The 15,069-nt window shown below is 40.8% G+C and overlaps 1 non-coding gene across 1 annotated transcript; it reads left to right on the top strand.

Moving 5' to 3' along the window:
* The first annotated feature begins 226 nt into the window (after positions 1-226).
* Positions 227-300, top strand: TRNAI-AAU (transfer RNA isoleucine (anticodon AAU)). The gene has a single exon. It is a non-coding gene; the product is annotated as a tRNA-Ile (tRNA).
* Positions 301-15,069: the final 14,769 nt, after the last annotated feature.

Here is a 15,069-nt window from a genome sequence, read left to right on the forward strand (position 1 = left end):
AGAGCCAAAGCTCAACCCTCGCAAGCACAATTAGGTGAGTACAACAGTTGTCTAAGTCACGGTTACCTACATTTACCTTCCTTTTCATTTAGATATATAAATATTTAAACCTAACAACAAAGGGACGAAAATATATATATATAATAATACATATAAATAATACGTTATTATTGAAAACAACAACGAGCTATAATATTTAAGAATAAATGGTAGCTATCGCCTCCACGGCCTGTTAGCTCAGTTGGTTAGAGCGCCGTGCTAATAACGCGGATGTCGTGGGTTCGATCCCCATACGGGCCAGGTAGAAACTCTCATAAGGGAGTTGTTTTATTAATGTATACATAATGGAATATTTTTCTGCGTAATTAAGTAACTGTGAGAGATGTGTCGGTAATATTTGAAGAAGACAAGATGACTAACGGCTTGGTTCTCGGATGAGTTAATCACCAAATATATTATATATAATTTTTCCTGATTATTTAAATCTCTTACAAGTTAGTTTAGTTCATTTATTATGCACCCCATACCCATTTTTGGGCGGTAGTGGAAAGGGTTACAGAGGCACATAATGGGCTCAGGGACTGAACCCCACAATTCACTTAGCAAGTTACAATCTTGATGAGCTAGTTACAAAATAAAGATTTATTTTTTACAAATAAATAACATTTGATAATTTATTTGATAAATCACTACATGGCGTAGTATGCAAGGCCCGGTTTGCCTAACAGGCAGAGTGATTTAAGTTATTTTCAAATATTTTTCAAATTGAATTATTTGAATTAATATTATTGCCTGTATATTATGAACATGAATTGCCGACTTAGGTTAGGTTAGGAAGCGTGTGACGGTCTCGCTTCATGCAGGTCGGCGTTCAATCCCCGACCGTCCAAGTGGTTGGGCACCATTCCTCCTCCCCCCCCAACCCATCCCAAATCCTTATCCTGATCCCTTCCAAATGCTAAATATTCGTAATGGCTTGGCGCTTTCTCCTGATATTTCCTCCTTTAATTGCATGGACGCGTTTATATAAATTTAGTCGGACGATTGCCCTTGTACAGGATGCCACCCAAAACAGTTGACTAACTCCCGAGTATCTAGTTACTGCTAAGTGAACACGAACACAGGTATTAGGTGAAAGGAAACGTGTCAAACTAAATTCTGTCCCGTCCGGGATTCAAACCTGGGATTCCCGATTGTGAGTTTGGAATTGAGAAGATGAAGATAGTGTCATCAGGAAATGATAGAGATTTGATGTTAGACACATTTGCCTGAACAAATTCACAAGAGCCTTGACGACTCTTTAGAGTGATGACTCTCATGAAGGGCCTTGATGACTCTAGAGTGATGACTCTCATGAAGGTCCTTGTGAATTTGTTCATTGATATATCACGTTATTGTGATTCCACTGTGTACATTTGCCTGAATTTACCCGAGGGCCGCTATAGCAGTCATGACTGGAGTGAGGATTTTCCGGCACAACAATGTTCAGTTTAACTTCAACATTATTATTATTATTATTACTATTTTCCTAAGTCAAACAGGCATAAAACATCATCAAATAAAGTCTACCCTGAAGGACGAAAAGAGAAAACCTAGCGTGGTAGAAAATGGTTCTAAATATAGTTTGGGGATGACAATGTTATTCAATGTTACAATTTTCATCGCGTGTTAATTTTCGTGATTTACACACACACACACACACACACACACACACACACACACACACACACACACACACACACACACACACACACACACACATGTACATTAAGGGACTTAAATAGAGGGCTGTGTGTTGTCTGAAGACAGAGTTTGTTATAGTTCTGATACCAGATTTTTGCCGAGTGATGATTTTGGTTTGAGGTAAGTTGCAGTGGCTGAACCCCACGCACAGATAACGTATGTAAGATAGGGATAGATTAGTGTGCAGTATAATGAGAGGAGAGCAGAGTGGGGAACATAATACCTGATTTTAGAAATTATAACGACCGATTTTGAGACTTTGTTTAGCAATGTGTTGTATGTGAGCGCTGAAGTTCAGTCTCTTGTCTATGTATAGGCCAAGGAACTTTCCCTCATTTTTATTGGTAATGTTAACATTGTCCATCTGAAGTTGAATCTGATTTGATGATTAATACCAAATGAAAAAATGTTGAAGGTTTTTTCTATGTTTAGTGGAAGTTTGTTGGTTGATATCCATGAGTGGACTTTTTTAATTCACTGTTGACAATATTATTTAGTGTGTCAGAATAGATTATCGCCAGCAAATAGTATAGGTTTAAGAATGTTAATAACATTTGGCTAATCATTGATGTATATAAGAAATAGGAGAGGTCCCAAGATGCTGCCCTGTGGCACCCCTACTGTCAATGGAAGAGTGGGGGGAGGCTATGCTATTGATGGTTACATATTGGTGTCTGTCACTGAGATAGGAACGAATATAGTCCAGAGCAAAGCCTCGGATACCATAGTTGTGGCGTTTAAGTAAGAGGTAGTTATGGTTTACAGTACATAAGGGCTTTCTCAGGTCAATGAAGAGGCCAATTGGGAACTCGATTATGTCAAGGGCTGTGTAGATAATATATTAAGCAGACTAATAATGGCATCATTGGTACTCCTTTGGGAACGGAAGCCAAACTGGCAGGGACGTAATATGTTGAATTTTACAAAGTAGGACTAGACCTGTTTGTACATAATTTTTCAAATAATTTTGAAAGTATAAGTAGATTTGATATAGATCTGTAATTGTTTATGTCAGCTGTCTCGCCTCCTTTATGAACTGGCGTCACTCTTGCCTTTTTAAAGCAAAGCGTTTCTGAGCTTTTGTTTCTAGGAGGGTTTTGAACTACAGTAATGTCTTGACATTTACGACGGCGGCGGGTAGGTGGTTCCATGGACTTATGACCCTATATGAAAAAGCATCTCCTGTTTTCTGTTCTGCATTGTGGCTTGTAGAGATTGAAGCTGTTGGCCCTTGTATGTGTTATACTTGACGTTTTGAAGTAGTGGTCTGGATTAATATCCTCCCATTGTCTTGCGTTGCATCCTGGGAAATGATTAGCCATTGACCAAGGGCAGTGGTTGTGAGATTTTTGTCTCATTGTATTTTTTTCCAATCCCTTACTCGTCTGTGGACCCCCTGGCAACCACGTTATCGCCTGTGGACCCACTTGCAACCACGTTATCGCCTGTGGACCCCCTAGCAACCACGTTCTCAATTGTGGACCCCCTTGCAACCACGTTCTCAATTGTGGACCACCTTTACCGTCACGTTCTCAATTGTGGACCACCTTGCAACCACGTTCTCAACTGTGGACCACCTTTACCGTCACGTTCTCAACTGTAGACCCCCTTGCAACAAAATAGATCGAGCTAGCAAAATTGACAGTACCCATTGCTGCAACATATATTCGTGTGCCCCAAGTCCTGCATTTTTAATCTCTGTTAAACCTCAGGTGAATGATAAGAGGAGACTTTCAGTTCAACACAGTTCATAAGTGATTTTAATACATTGTATTAGTCTCAAAGATCCCTTGAAATTCTTCCATGGACCCGTGGTGGGGGACCCCACTGACCTACGGCTGAACTTCGATAATCTGAAACACAGACCATCCTGTTCTCTCAACTAGAACGTCTCATTTTGTACGTCATGGTCCCCCCTAGCACACAATTTAAGAAGTACTATAAAGTAGTTACCCACAAATATGCACGTTTTCCATTCATTGGCAGGATAGGTTAGGAGGGTTGCGTGGGGTCGTACGCAAAAAAGTAGTAAACAAAACAATTGTGCTTTCATAATTCCCGTTGTCGAGGACAGGAACCGTCCTTTCGAGGTCCCGCCGGATGCAACCCACAACAGTTTGCTAACTCCCAGGTACCTATTTTACTGCTAGGTGAACAGATGCATCATTTGAAAGGAAACGTGCTTCGGTTGTGAGCTCAGGACGTAGACCGCTATGCTCCAGGAGGATATCGACGAATTCTGGCCTCAATTAATGGCGCTATTGAGTCAGAAATGTTGGGAAGGTGGCCTGAAATAGGTTAAACATCCGACCAATTTGTCAAGCCTTTCAAACTTTTAAATGTCTCGTCGAAAAGTTTCCAAATGAAACAGAGAATTTAATTTAAAACTTCGAGATGAAGAGAAATCTGTAAACAAGGCAATATCACTGACATTACTCATATTTTCTTTTTATATCCAATATATATTATATATATATATATATATATATATATATATATATATATATATATATATATATATATATATATATATATATATATATGTCGTACCTAATAGCCAGAACGCACTTCTCAGCCTACTATTCAAGGCCCGATTTGCCTAATAAGCCAAGTTTTCATGAATTAATGTTTTTTCGTCTACCTAACCTACCTAACCTAACCTAACCTAGCTTTTTTTGGCTACCTAACCTAACCTTACCTATAAATATAGGTTAGGTTAGGTTAGGTAGGGTTGGTTAGGTTCGGTCATATATCTACGTTAATTTTAACTCCAATAAAAAAAAACTGACCTCATACATAGAGAAAAGGGTTGCTTTATCATTTCATAAGAAAAAAATTATAATAAATATATTAATTCAGGAAAACTTGGCTTATTAGGCAAATCGGGCCTTGAATAGTAGGCTGAGAAGTGAGTTCTGGCTACTAGGTACGACATATATATATATATATATATATATATATATATATATGTATATATATATATATATATATATATATGTGTATATGTATATGTATATGTATATGTATATATATATATATATATATATATATATATATATATGTATATGTATATGTATATGTATATGTATATATATATATATATATATATATATATATGTCGTACCTAGTAGCCAGAACTCACTTCTCAGCCTACTATTCAAGGCCCGATTTGCCTAATAAGCCAAGTTTTCCTGAATTAATATATTTACTATAATTTTTTTCTTATGAAATGATAAAGCAACCCTTTTCTCTATGTATGAGGTCAATTTTTTTTTATTGGAGTTAAAATTAACGTAGATATATGACCGAACCTAACCAACCCTACCTAACCTAACCTAACCTATATTTATAGGTAAGGTTAGGTTAGGTAGCCAAAAAAAGCTAGGTTAGGTTAGGTTAGGTAGGTTAGGTAGACGAAAAAACATTAATTCATGAAATCTTGGCTTATTAGGCAAATCGGGCCTTGAATAGTAGGCTGAGAAGTGCGTTCTGGCTATTAGGTACGACATATATATATATATATATATATATGTATATAACTGATATACATATACAGTTGTATTTTCAGTTGTATATAGTCCTGGGGACCATTCAGGCTTGTTTGCATACGTATATGTATATATATATATATATATATATATATATATATATATATATATATATATATATATATATATATATATATATATATATAAATGCGTGTGTGTATATCGCGAAAATAAACACGTGATTAAAAATGTGACAGTGTCAGACCACGGAGGAAAATTGAAACAGGAATTTCCTTAAGTACTTTCGTATATTAATACATCTTCAGAAGGAGTGGTTTTACAGGTCGAGTACTGGACATAAATAGGCAGGATATATATATATATATATATATATATATATATATATATATATATATATATATATATATATATATATATATTGGTGTTGGTGTATACTGGCAGCAGGTTTTCTTTTAAACATGTCTCATTGAATATGACCGCATATTCTGTATTTACTATCTTCTGATTTAGGGCTTCTATCCCTCTAACTATTTTCTTAGCATCAGGGCTTAGCTGAAATAGGAGTTCTCCAAAACTCATGTTCGTAATTTCAAGGTGAAGAAAAGAAGTGAATTACTATAGAATGTATTACACTTATTTATACAATTTGCAAAACGTTTCGAACCTCGATGGTTCATTCTCAAGTGAAAAGAATTTTCAGGACTGGTTGATTTTATACCCGCACTGGGTCAGGTGATAAGACAATAAAGGTGAAAACATGGGGGGATACATAAGGGATAAATTGGGGGTGAAACATAAGAACATAAGAATAGAGGTAACTGCGGAAGGCCTATTGGCCCATACGAGGCAGCTCCAATCTACATACAAAGATTAATCAAGTGTAATTGGTCTGTTATGTTGAACAGTGTCTTCTGTGTTGGCATCGTTATGTTCTGGTCTTGTCCTTACTCTCATGGTGGGTAGAGTAAATAGTTCTGTGATTTGGGTGTTCATGGTTGGTTGTTCTATTCTTATGTGAACAAATATATATATATATATACATGCTGGCTTCCTGTCCCCGATAAGGGAAATTAGACATGTTGATTGAGGGTTTGAGAGCCATAATATGATAAGGTTCTTTTAGGATTTTCAAGGTGCGGTCGACCTCTATCAAAAGGAATTGAGTTATGTGAAAACTCTCACGAAACTGTCTTAAAAATGTAAGTTGATTAACTCGGAGAGTTTTCTAAACGAATGTAATTGGCTGTTTGGTCGGTTTAACTCTGAAAATGTAGTACTGACTTGACCTCAACTAAGGGTTGTGTTTATTTGTAATCAGAAGATTGTGTTCAGGTGACTTCAAGATAATTGTGTTCACTTGACCTTAAGGTGATTGTGTTCACTTGACCTTAAGAATGTTCTGTTCACTTGACCTTAAGAATGTTCTGTTCACTTGACCTCAAGGTGATTGTGTTCACTGAGCCATTATACGACCGTGTTCATTTGGCCTCAAGAGGGTCATCTTGAGATGATTTCGGGGCTTTAAAGTCCCCGCGGCCCGGTCCTCGACCAGGCTTCCACCCCCCAGGAAGCAGCCCGTGACGGCTGACTAACACCCAGGTACCTAATTTACTGCTAGGTAACAGGGGCATAGCGTGAAATAAACTCTGCCCATTGTTTCTCGTCGGCGCCTGGGATTGAACCCAGGATCACAGGATCACAAGTCCCGCGTGCTGTCCGCTCGGCCGACCTCACTTATCACCACGAAACCGTTAACACAAATTATAAATAAAAATGTTCGTCACCCTTTTATGAGGGGGCCTCGTAGCCTGGTGGATAGCGCGCAGGACTCGTAATTCTGTGGCGCGGGTTCGATTCCCGCACGAGGCAGAAACAAATGGGCAAAGTTTCTTTAACCCTGAATGCCTCTGTTACCTAGCAGTAAATAGGTACCTGGGAGTTAGTCAGCTGTCACGGGCTGCTTCCTGGGGGTGGAGGCCTGGTCGAGGACCGGGCCGCGGGGACACTAAAAAGCCTCGAAATCATCTCAAGATAACCTCAAGAAGATAACTATGGTTTGCTGCAATTCTCAGTCATGATGCTGCATGATTTTTTTTGTTCTTCAATTTTGATTGCAATTTTACGCTCTATTTCCCCTACATAGACTTCGTTGTAATATCTGCAAGGTAATATATACACGGCTCCCGGACTTCTATAATCTACTCTATTCTTACAAAGCCCTTCCCCCTAATTGTATTAGGGGAATTGAAAGCAATTTTTGTGTCTTGTATCAATTGCTTTCTGGGTCAGTTTATTTAATAGAGGCTTATATGGTAATTTCATGAGTGGTTTCTTATCAGGATTCTTTCGGTTTTAGTGTAATAAAGGGTGTACTGATAATGTAATTAGTAGTTGGCTAATACTTTAATAATGCTTTATCTTTGATATTTGTAATGTGTTATTGAAGAAATCAACTTGTATTTCTTTCAACGCCGTGGCTAATTAGTGGCTTTGTATAAATTCTACAATTATTTAGGCCTATTATAAATGTAAACTGTAACACATACACTATATTTTTTCTATAAACATAATTATCATTTTTTATTATTGGAGAGCGCTTAGCTCTATTTCAACTAGAGCCTAAAAGGACGGTACGATAACCTCCTCGCGCATCCTTCTCTGGCCGCGGTGCTGCCAGAGTCACGACCAACCATTCACTTACTTACTTGGCTTGTGTTTCTATCGGGAGTTAGTGTGCCTGGTGCCTTCATGGTGACTAGTGGTTCTACACACTTAGCACTCACTAGCAGTATAAACAGCACTCGCTAGCAGAACAAGCATCATTCAATATACACAAATACTTAGTTTCAAAGGACTGAATCAATTAATAACTGTTGGTGAATGACTATACGTAGCTAATCAACTTAGTTTACAAATTTAAAGTGCAAAGTACATTATTGCCAAAAAGTAATGATGATAGCCTAATTATTGTCCATTTATAAAAATTTGTTTCGATAATAAAGTATTGTGATTAAACGCTCTTATAAAAAAAACTGTTTTCAGAGTTTGTGTTGTGTTTCAGAAACTGTTTCTGAAAACTCCCCTAAGAAGTTCAACACAGTGGAACTATACTGGGCAGCAGGGGTAAAAAAACAGCGCCAGAATTATATATATACACACACGACTCTCCTGAGGTTAAGTGAAGGATCTTCTCTACAAGAACACTTCCTTCGACAAGTTCTTCATCTCAGAGAGCCTTGCTGGGTGGCCAAGGCTAGCAGGAGGCTTTCTTTAAGAGGAGGTAAGTTTCTGTATTATTGGTATAGGGGGAGGGGAGGATATAAGGCTTTATTTAGTTACCAATCACGATAGGTTTATTAAAGCCTATCATTATGGGAGGGTTATTGAAGTCTATCATTATGGGAGGGTTATTGAAGTCTATCATTATGGGAGGGTTATTGAAGCCTATCATTATGGGAGGGTTATTGAAGTCTATCATTATGGGAGGGTTATTGAAGCCTATCATTATGGGAGGGTTATTGAAGCCTATCATTATGGGAGGGTTATGGAAGCCTATCATTATGGGAGGGTTATGGAAGCCTATCATTATGGGAGGGTTATTGAAGACTATCATTATGGGAGGGTTATGGAAGCCTATCATCATGGGAGGGTTATTGAAGTCTATCATTATGGGAGGGTTATTGAAGTCTATTATTATGGGAGGGTTATTGAAGTCTATCATTATGGGAGGGTTATGGAAGCCTATCATTATGGGAGGGTTATGGAAGCCTATCATTATGGGAGGGTTATTGAAGTCTATCATTATGGGAGGGTTATTGAAGTCTATCATTATGGGAGGGTTATTGAAGTCTATCATTATGGGAGGGTTATTGAAGTCTATCATTATGGGAGGGTTATGGAAGCCTATCATTATGGGAGGGTTATTGAAGTCTATCATTATGGGAGGGTTATTGAAGTCTATCATTATGGGAGGGTTATTGAAGCCTATCATTATGGGAGGATTATTGAAGCCTATCATTATGGAAGGGTTATTGAAGCCTATCATTATGGGAGGGTTATTGAAGCCTATCATTATGGGAGGGTTATTGAAGCCTATCATTATGGGAGGGTTATTGAAGTCTGTCACTATGGGAGGGTTATTGAAGCCTATCATTATGGGAGGGTTATTGAAGCCTGTCATTATGGGAGGGTTATTGAGGATTATTGACTCAAATGACATATAATTGCAATCATATAATTTACAATTAAAACATTATACAATTGGCTGTTGAGTGCTGGTGTTGACTTTTTGATGTGTAGGTCCTCGCTGATGTCGAGTCGCCTGCTATCGCTCTATCTATCAATGATTTCTATGTTGCTTGTTAAGTTTTCTCTGGTGATGGTCTGGTTGTGAGAGGAGATTATATGTTCCTTGATGGAGCCCTGTTGTTTGTGCATTGTTAATCGCCTAGAAAGAGACGTTGTTGTCTTGCCTATATACTGAGATCTTTGAGGCTGACAGTCCCCAAGTGGGCATGTGAAGGCATTATATATATATATATATATATATATATATATATATATATATATATATATATATATATATATATATATATATATATATATGGTTTTTTGTTTCCAACGTCTAATCCTTTACTTAATTTCCAGCATTACACCTCCACTGCCATTTATCAGTGTACTTACCGTAATTAGGACGTTCAAGTTACCTTGCCATTTGTCACGCTAATGGTGCCGAGGCATTGTTATGTAGCCTGACCTTACTTAAAAGTACGCCCCCCTATGTCGGTAATTCATTGCATAATTGTTTTATTAAGTGTAAGCAGTTATGCACATATGTCGTACCTAATAGTCAGAACGCACTAGTTGGTATGGTAACTAGTGCATAATACACACACACACACACACACACACACACACACACACACACACACACACACACACACACACACACACACACACACACACACACACACACAGACAGGAGGCACTGAACTACAGGCCAGTGTCCCTAACCTGCATACCATGCAAGCTGATGGAGAAGATTGTGCGAAAAAAACTAGTGGAGCATCTGGAGCGAAGGAACTTTGTAACACAGCATCAACATGGGTTCAGGGATGGCAGGTCCTGCCTCACAGGGTTACTTGAATTCTACGACCAGGCAACAAAAATAAGGCAAGAAAGAGAAGGGTGGGCAGACTGCATATTTTTGGATTGTCAGAAAGCCTTTGATACAGTACCACACAAGAAGCTAGTGCGAAAGTTGGAGATGCAGGCTGGGGTGAGAGGGAAGGTACTCCGGTGGATAGAGGAATACCTAAGCAACAGGAGACAACGAGTCTGTGTGAGGGGTGAGGCCTCAGATTGGCGAGACGTCACAAGTGGAGTCCCGCAGGGGTCAGTCCTTGGACCTATACTGTTTCTGGTATATGTAAATGATCTCCCAGAGGGTATAGATTCGTTCCTCTCAATGTTTGCCGACGATGCAAAAATTATGAGGAGGATTGAAACAGAGGATGATAGTAGGAGGCTACAAGATGACCTGGATAGACTGAGTGAATGGTCCAACAAATGGCTGTTGAAGTTCAACCCGAGTAAATGCAAAGTAATGAAACTAGGCAGTGGAAACAGGAGGCCAGGCACAGGATACAGAATAGGAGATGAAGTACTTAATGAAACAGACAGAGAGAAAGATCTAGGAGTTGATATCACACCAAACCTGTCTCCTGAAGCCCACATAAAGAGAATAACGTCTGCGGCATATGCGAGGCTGGCTAACATCAGAACGGCGATCAGGAACCTGTGTAAGGAATCATTCAGAATCTTGTACACCACATATGTAAGACAAATCCTGGAGTATGCGGCCCCAGCATGGAGCCCGTACCTTGTCAAGCACAAGACGAAGCTGGAAAAAGTCCAAAGGTATGCTACTAGACTAGTCCCAGAACTAAGAGGCATGAGTTATGAGGAAAGGCTGCGGGAAATGCACCTCACGACACTGGAAGACAGAAGAGTAAGGGGGGACATGATCACAACCTACAAAATCCTCAGGGGAATCGACCGGGTAAACAAGGATGAACTATTCAACACTGGTGGGACGCGAACAAGGGGACACAGGTGGAAGCTGAGTACCCAAATGAGCCACAGAGACGTTAGAAAGAACTTTTTCAGTGTCAGAGTAGTTAGTAAATGGAATGCATTAGGAAGTGATGTGGTGGAGGCTGACTCCATACACAGTTTCAAATGTAGATATGATAGAGCCCAATAGGCTCAGGAATCTGTACACCAGTTGATTGACGGTTGAGAGGCGGGACCAAAGAGCCAGAGCTCAACCCCCGCAAGCACAATTAGGTGAGTACAATTAGGTGAGTACACACAGAAAAGTGTAAGGTGATGAAATTAGGCGAAGGGAGCAGGAGGCTGAACACAAGGTATCATCTGGGAGGGGAAATCCTGCAAGAGTCAAATAGAGAGAAGATCTGGGGGTTGATATCACACCGAACCTGTCCCCAGAGGCCCACATCAAAAGAATATCATCAGCGGCATATGCTAGACTGGCCAACATAAGAACTGCCTTTAGAAACTTGTGTAAGGAATCTTTCAGAACCCTGTATACCACTTATATAAGACCAATCCTGGAGTATGCAGCTCCAGCCTGGAGTCCATACCTAGTTAAACACAAGACAAAGTTAGAGAAGGTTCAGCGGTATGCCACCAGGCTCGTCCCGGAACTGAGAGGATTGAGCTACGAGGAAAGGCTAAAGGAGCTGAACCTCACATCCCTGGAAAACAGAAGAGTAAGGAGAGACATGATAACCACCTACAAAATTCTCAGGGGAATTGACAGGGTGGACAAAGACAAACTCTTCAGCACGGGTGGGACACGAACAAGGGGACACAGGTGGAAACTTAGTACCCAGATGAGCCACAGAGACGTTAGAAAGAATTTTTTCAGTGTCAGAGTAGGTAATAAATGGAATGCATTAGGCAGTGATGTGGTGGAGGCTGACTCCATACACAGTTTCAAATGTAGATATGATAGAGCCCAATAGGCTCAGGAATCTGTACACTAGTTGATTGACAGTTGAGAGGCGGGACCAAAGAGCCAGAGCTCAACCCCCACAAGCACAAATAGGTGAATTCACACACACACACACACACACACCACACACACACACACACACACACACACACACACACACACACACACACACACACACACACACACACACACACACACACACACACACACACAGATACATCCAAGAAGCAGCCCGTAACAGATGTCTAACTCCCAGATACCTGTATATTTCTAGATGAACAGGCGCATCAGGGTGAAAGAAACTCTGTGCCTATTTGTTTCCGCCTCCGCCGGGAAACGAACCCGTCCCATTAGGACTACGACCCCCCAAGCGCTCTCCACTCAACCACGAGGCCCCCTCCCCAAGTTTCCAAATTTCACACACTGTGTATGTATATATATGTGTGTATGTGTGTGTGTGTGTGTGCAATTACCTAAGTGTAGTTACAGGATGAGAGCTACTGCTCGTGGTGTCCCGTCTTCCCAGCACTCTTTGTCATATAAGGTGTGTGTGTGAGTATACATATAAACATACCATTATACAAATGTGTGTGTGTGTGTGTGATATTGAGAAGAAACTCCTGAGTCTCATCCTGCCACATTACCTCACGACAAGCAGGTTGCCCAACCATCTCCCCTCCCACCTGTGACCTGGACGCCTAAGGTGAAACACAGCACCCATCTCCCATACCCAGGTGCCCTGAGGAGGAGACGAGCAGCAAAGGCTTTAACACAGCGTGTTACACAACCCTCAGCCCGCCCGCTGGGGAGGTGCTCTTGCTGCACTTTGATGGTAAAAGCCGTTTTGTTGCTCGCCTCCAAAATCAATTACCGATTGAGAATGGAACTGCTCGCAATTTGTAACATTTCCACCTCTACCCACACTGCTACGTCTGCTAGATCCCTCAGGGAACTCTTGGATATACCAGGGGACTTAGATATACCAGGGGACTGTTAGATATACCAGGGGACTGTTAGATATACCAGGAGAGTGTCAGATGTGAGGGCATGGATGGTGCAGATGGTGACATCAGCCAGCTACACACGTCACACTCCTTCACTATAGCGGTAGTGAAGGGTGAGCCATATTTGTTTACTATGACTGCGTGTTTCTTAAGCGAAAACTTTCTTCGGCACTACTGGTGAAGCCATTTGTGGGTGTTGCCCCTCTCGCGGGTGGCCCCGTGGCCCGGTGAGGGTGGTCTCCTGTGCCCCGCCCACGGGCGGGTGTGGGTGGCGCCGCCCATAGGCGGGTGTGGGTGGCGCCGCCCACAGGCGGGTGTGGGTGACTTTTGCTCTGCACTCCTGCCTGCTGTAATGGTGCTCAAACGAATTACATCCATGTGGTTTCGTCACCTGTGTGTTGGCCATTCATAGAGTCTGTTATGGTGGCAGACACATAGACTGCCTTATTTAGACCTGCAGCTGATCGCCTAACTGCTCTGTCAAGCAATGGTGAGATCCCGGATCTAGTCTCCAAAAATATATACATTTAAATGCCAGCCTCGGCACTGTCATCCTCCTGCCCCGGGATGCAACAAGGGAATATGGACCTTAAAGAATGCCACGAGGATATTAAATATATCCTAAAATCTCCAAGGATATTGTGTTCGTGTGGTCGATACGCTGATGCGACTCTCACGGTCGCAAAGTGCTTCTCCCCAAGTGATTTTTGCCCCATTGTCATGATGTGCTGTCGATGTAAACTTTTCGAACGAATGGTTAAAAGCCTCATGTGGTTTTTGGAACATTAATAATGACTCTTTTTCTCAATTTGACTTTTGCATGTGTCGCTGCATTGACTTCCACCCCTAGTCAACTTGGAAAATTACATTCATACTGTCTTTGATACAAATATATCCTTTGTTGTTATTTTTTTTATCTAGAAAAGACTTATAACACTACTTGGAGATGAAATATTTTAGCTAAACTTCATACTTATCGCCTTCGTGACAATCTCTCAATTTGTCTTCAACGCTTCTCCTCTTGTTGATTGTTTAGAGTGCGACTTGGTACACTTTCCTCTGACGCTTTTCAGTAGTACGGAGGTGTACCCCAGGGTAGTGTTTTAAGTCCTTCCTAATGATTTTCCTCTCCCTCTCCGCTGAAGGATTCTCAGCCCTCCTTGAAGGCGACCTCACTCTTGTCGCGGTCACGGCTTCTCCGTCCAACGCTGACCCCAACTAGCAATTGTTAGCTCGTCCTCCCGTGCTACCAGTCACAACTTGAACTTCTCCCCAATTAAGACTTGTGATTGGACTTGTATCGGGAAAGCGTGTCATTGCTCATCTCCCTTTTGTCGCTCGATGGCACTCCGCCTCCTGGCACAGGAGGCAGGTTGATTGACGGTTGAGAGGCGGGACCAAGGAGCCAGAGCTCAACCCCCGCAAGCACAAGTAGGTGAGTACAAGTAGGTGAGTACATGTGTGTAAGAAGCGGCTGGTAATGGCTCTGGCGAGGCCCTCCACCGACCAGACATACATGAATACATAGAGTTAGATTAGCATTTTAAAAGCACTACAATCACCTTCTGTAGTTGATTGTTCAATAAATCCCCTGTTTAGCAGATCTCTAACCATGTCCATGGAGTACAGAAGAAAATGTATATATGCTGGTTAGCATTGTAAATGTGTGGCCACGTCTGTGGTAACAAAATAATAATAATAATAATAATAATAATAATAATAATAATAATAATAATAATAAACAACAGACACTCTTAAATCACTGGGTATTTAA

The sequence above is a fragment of the Procambarus clarkii genome, chromosome 89 (assembly GCF_040958095.1).
Source record: "Procambarus clarkii isolate CNS0578487 chromosome 89, FALCON_Pclarkii_2.0, whole genome shotgun sequence".
Classification (NCBI taxonomy): Eukaryota; Metazoa; Arthropoda; class Malacostraca; order Decapoda; family Cambaridae; genus Procambarus; species Procambarus clarkii.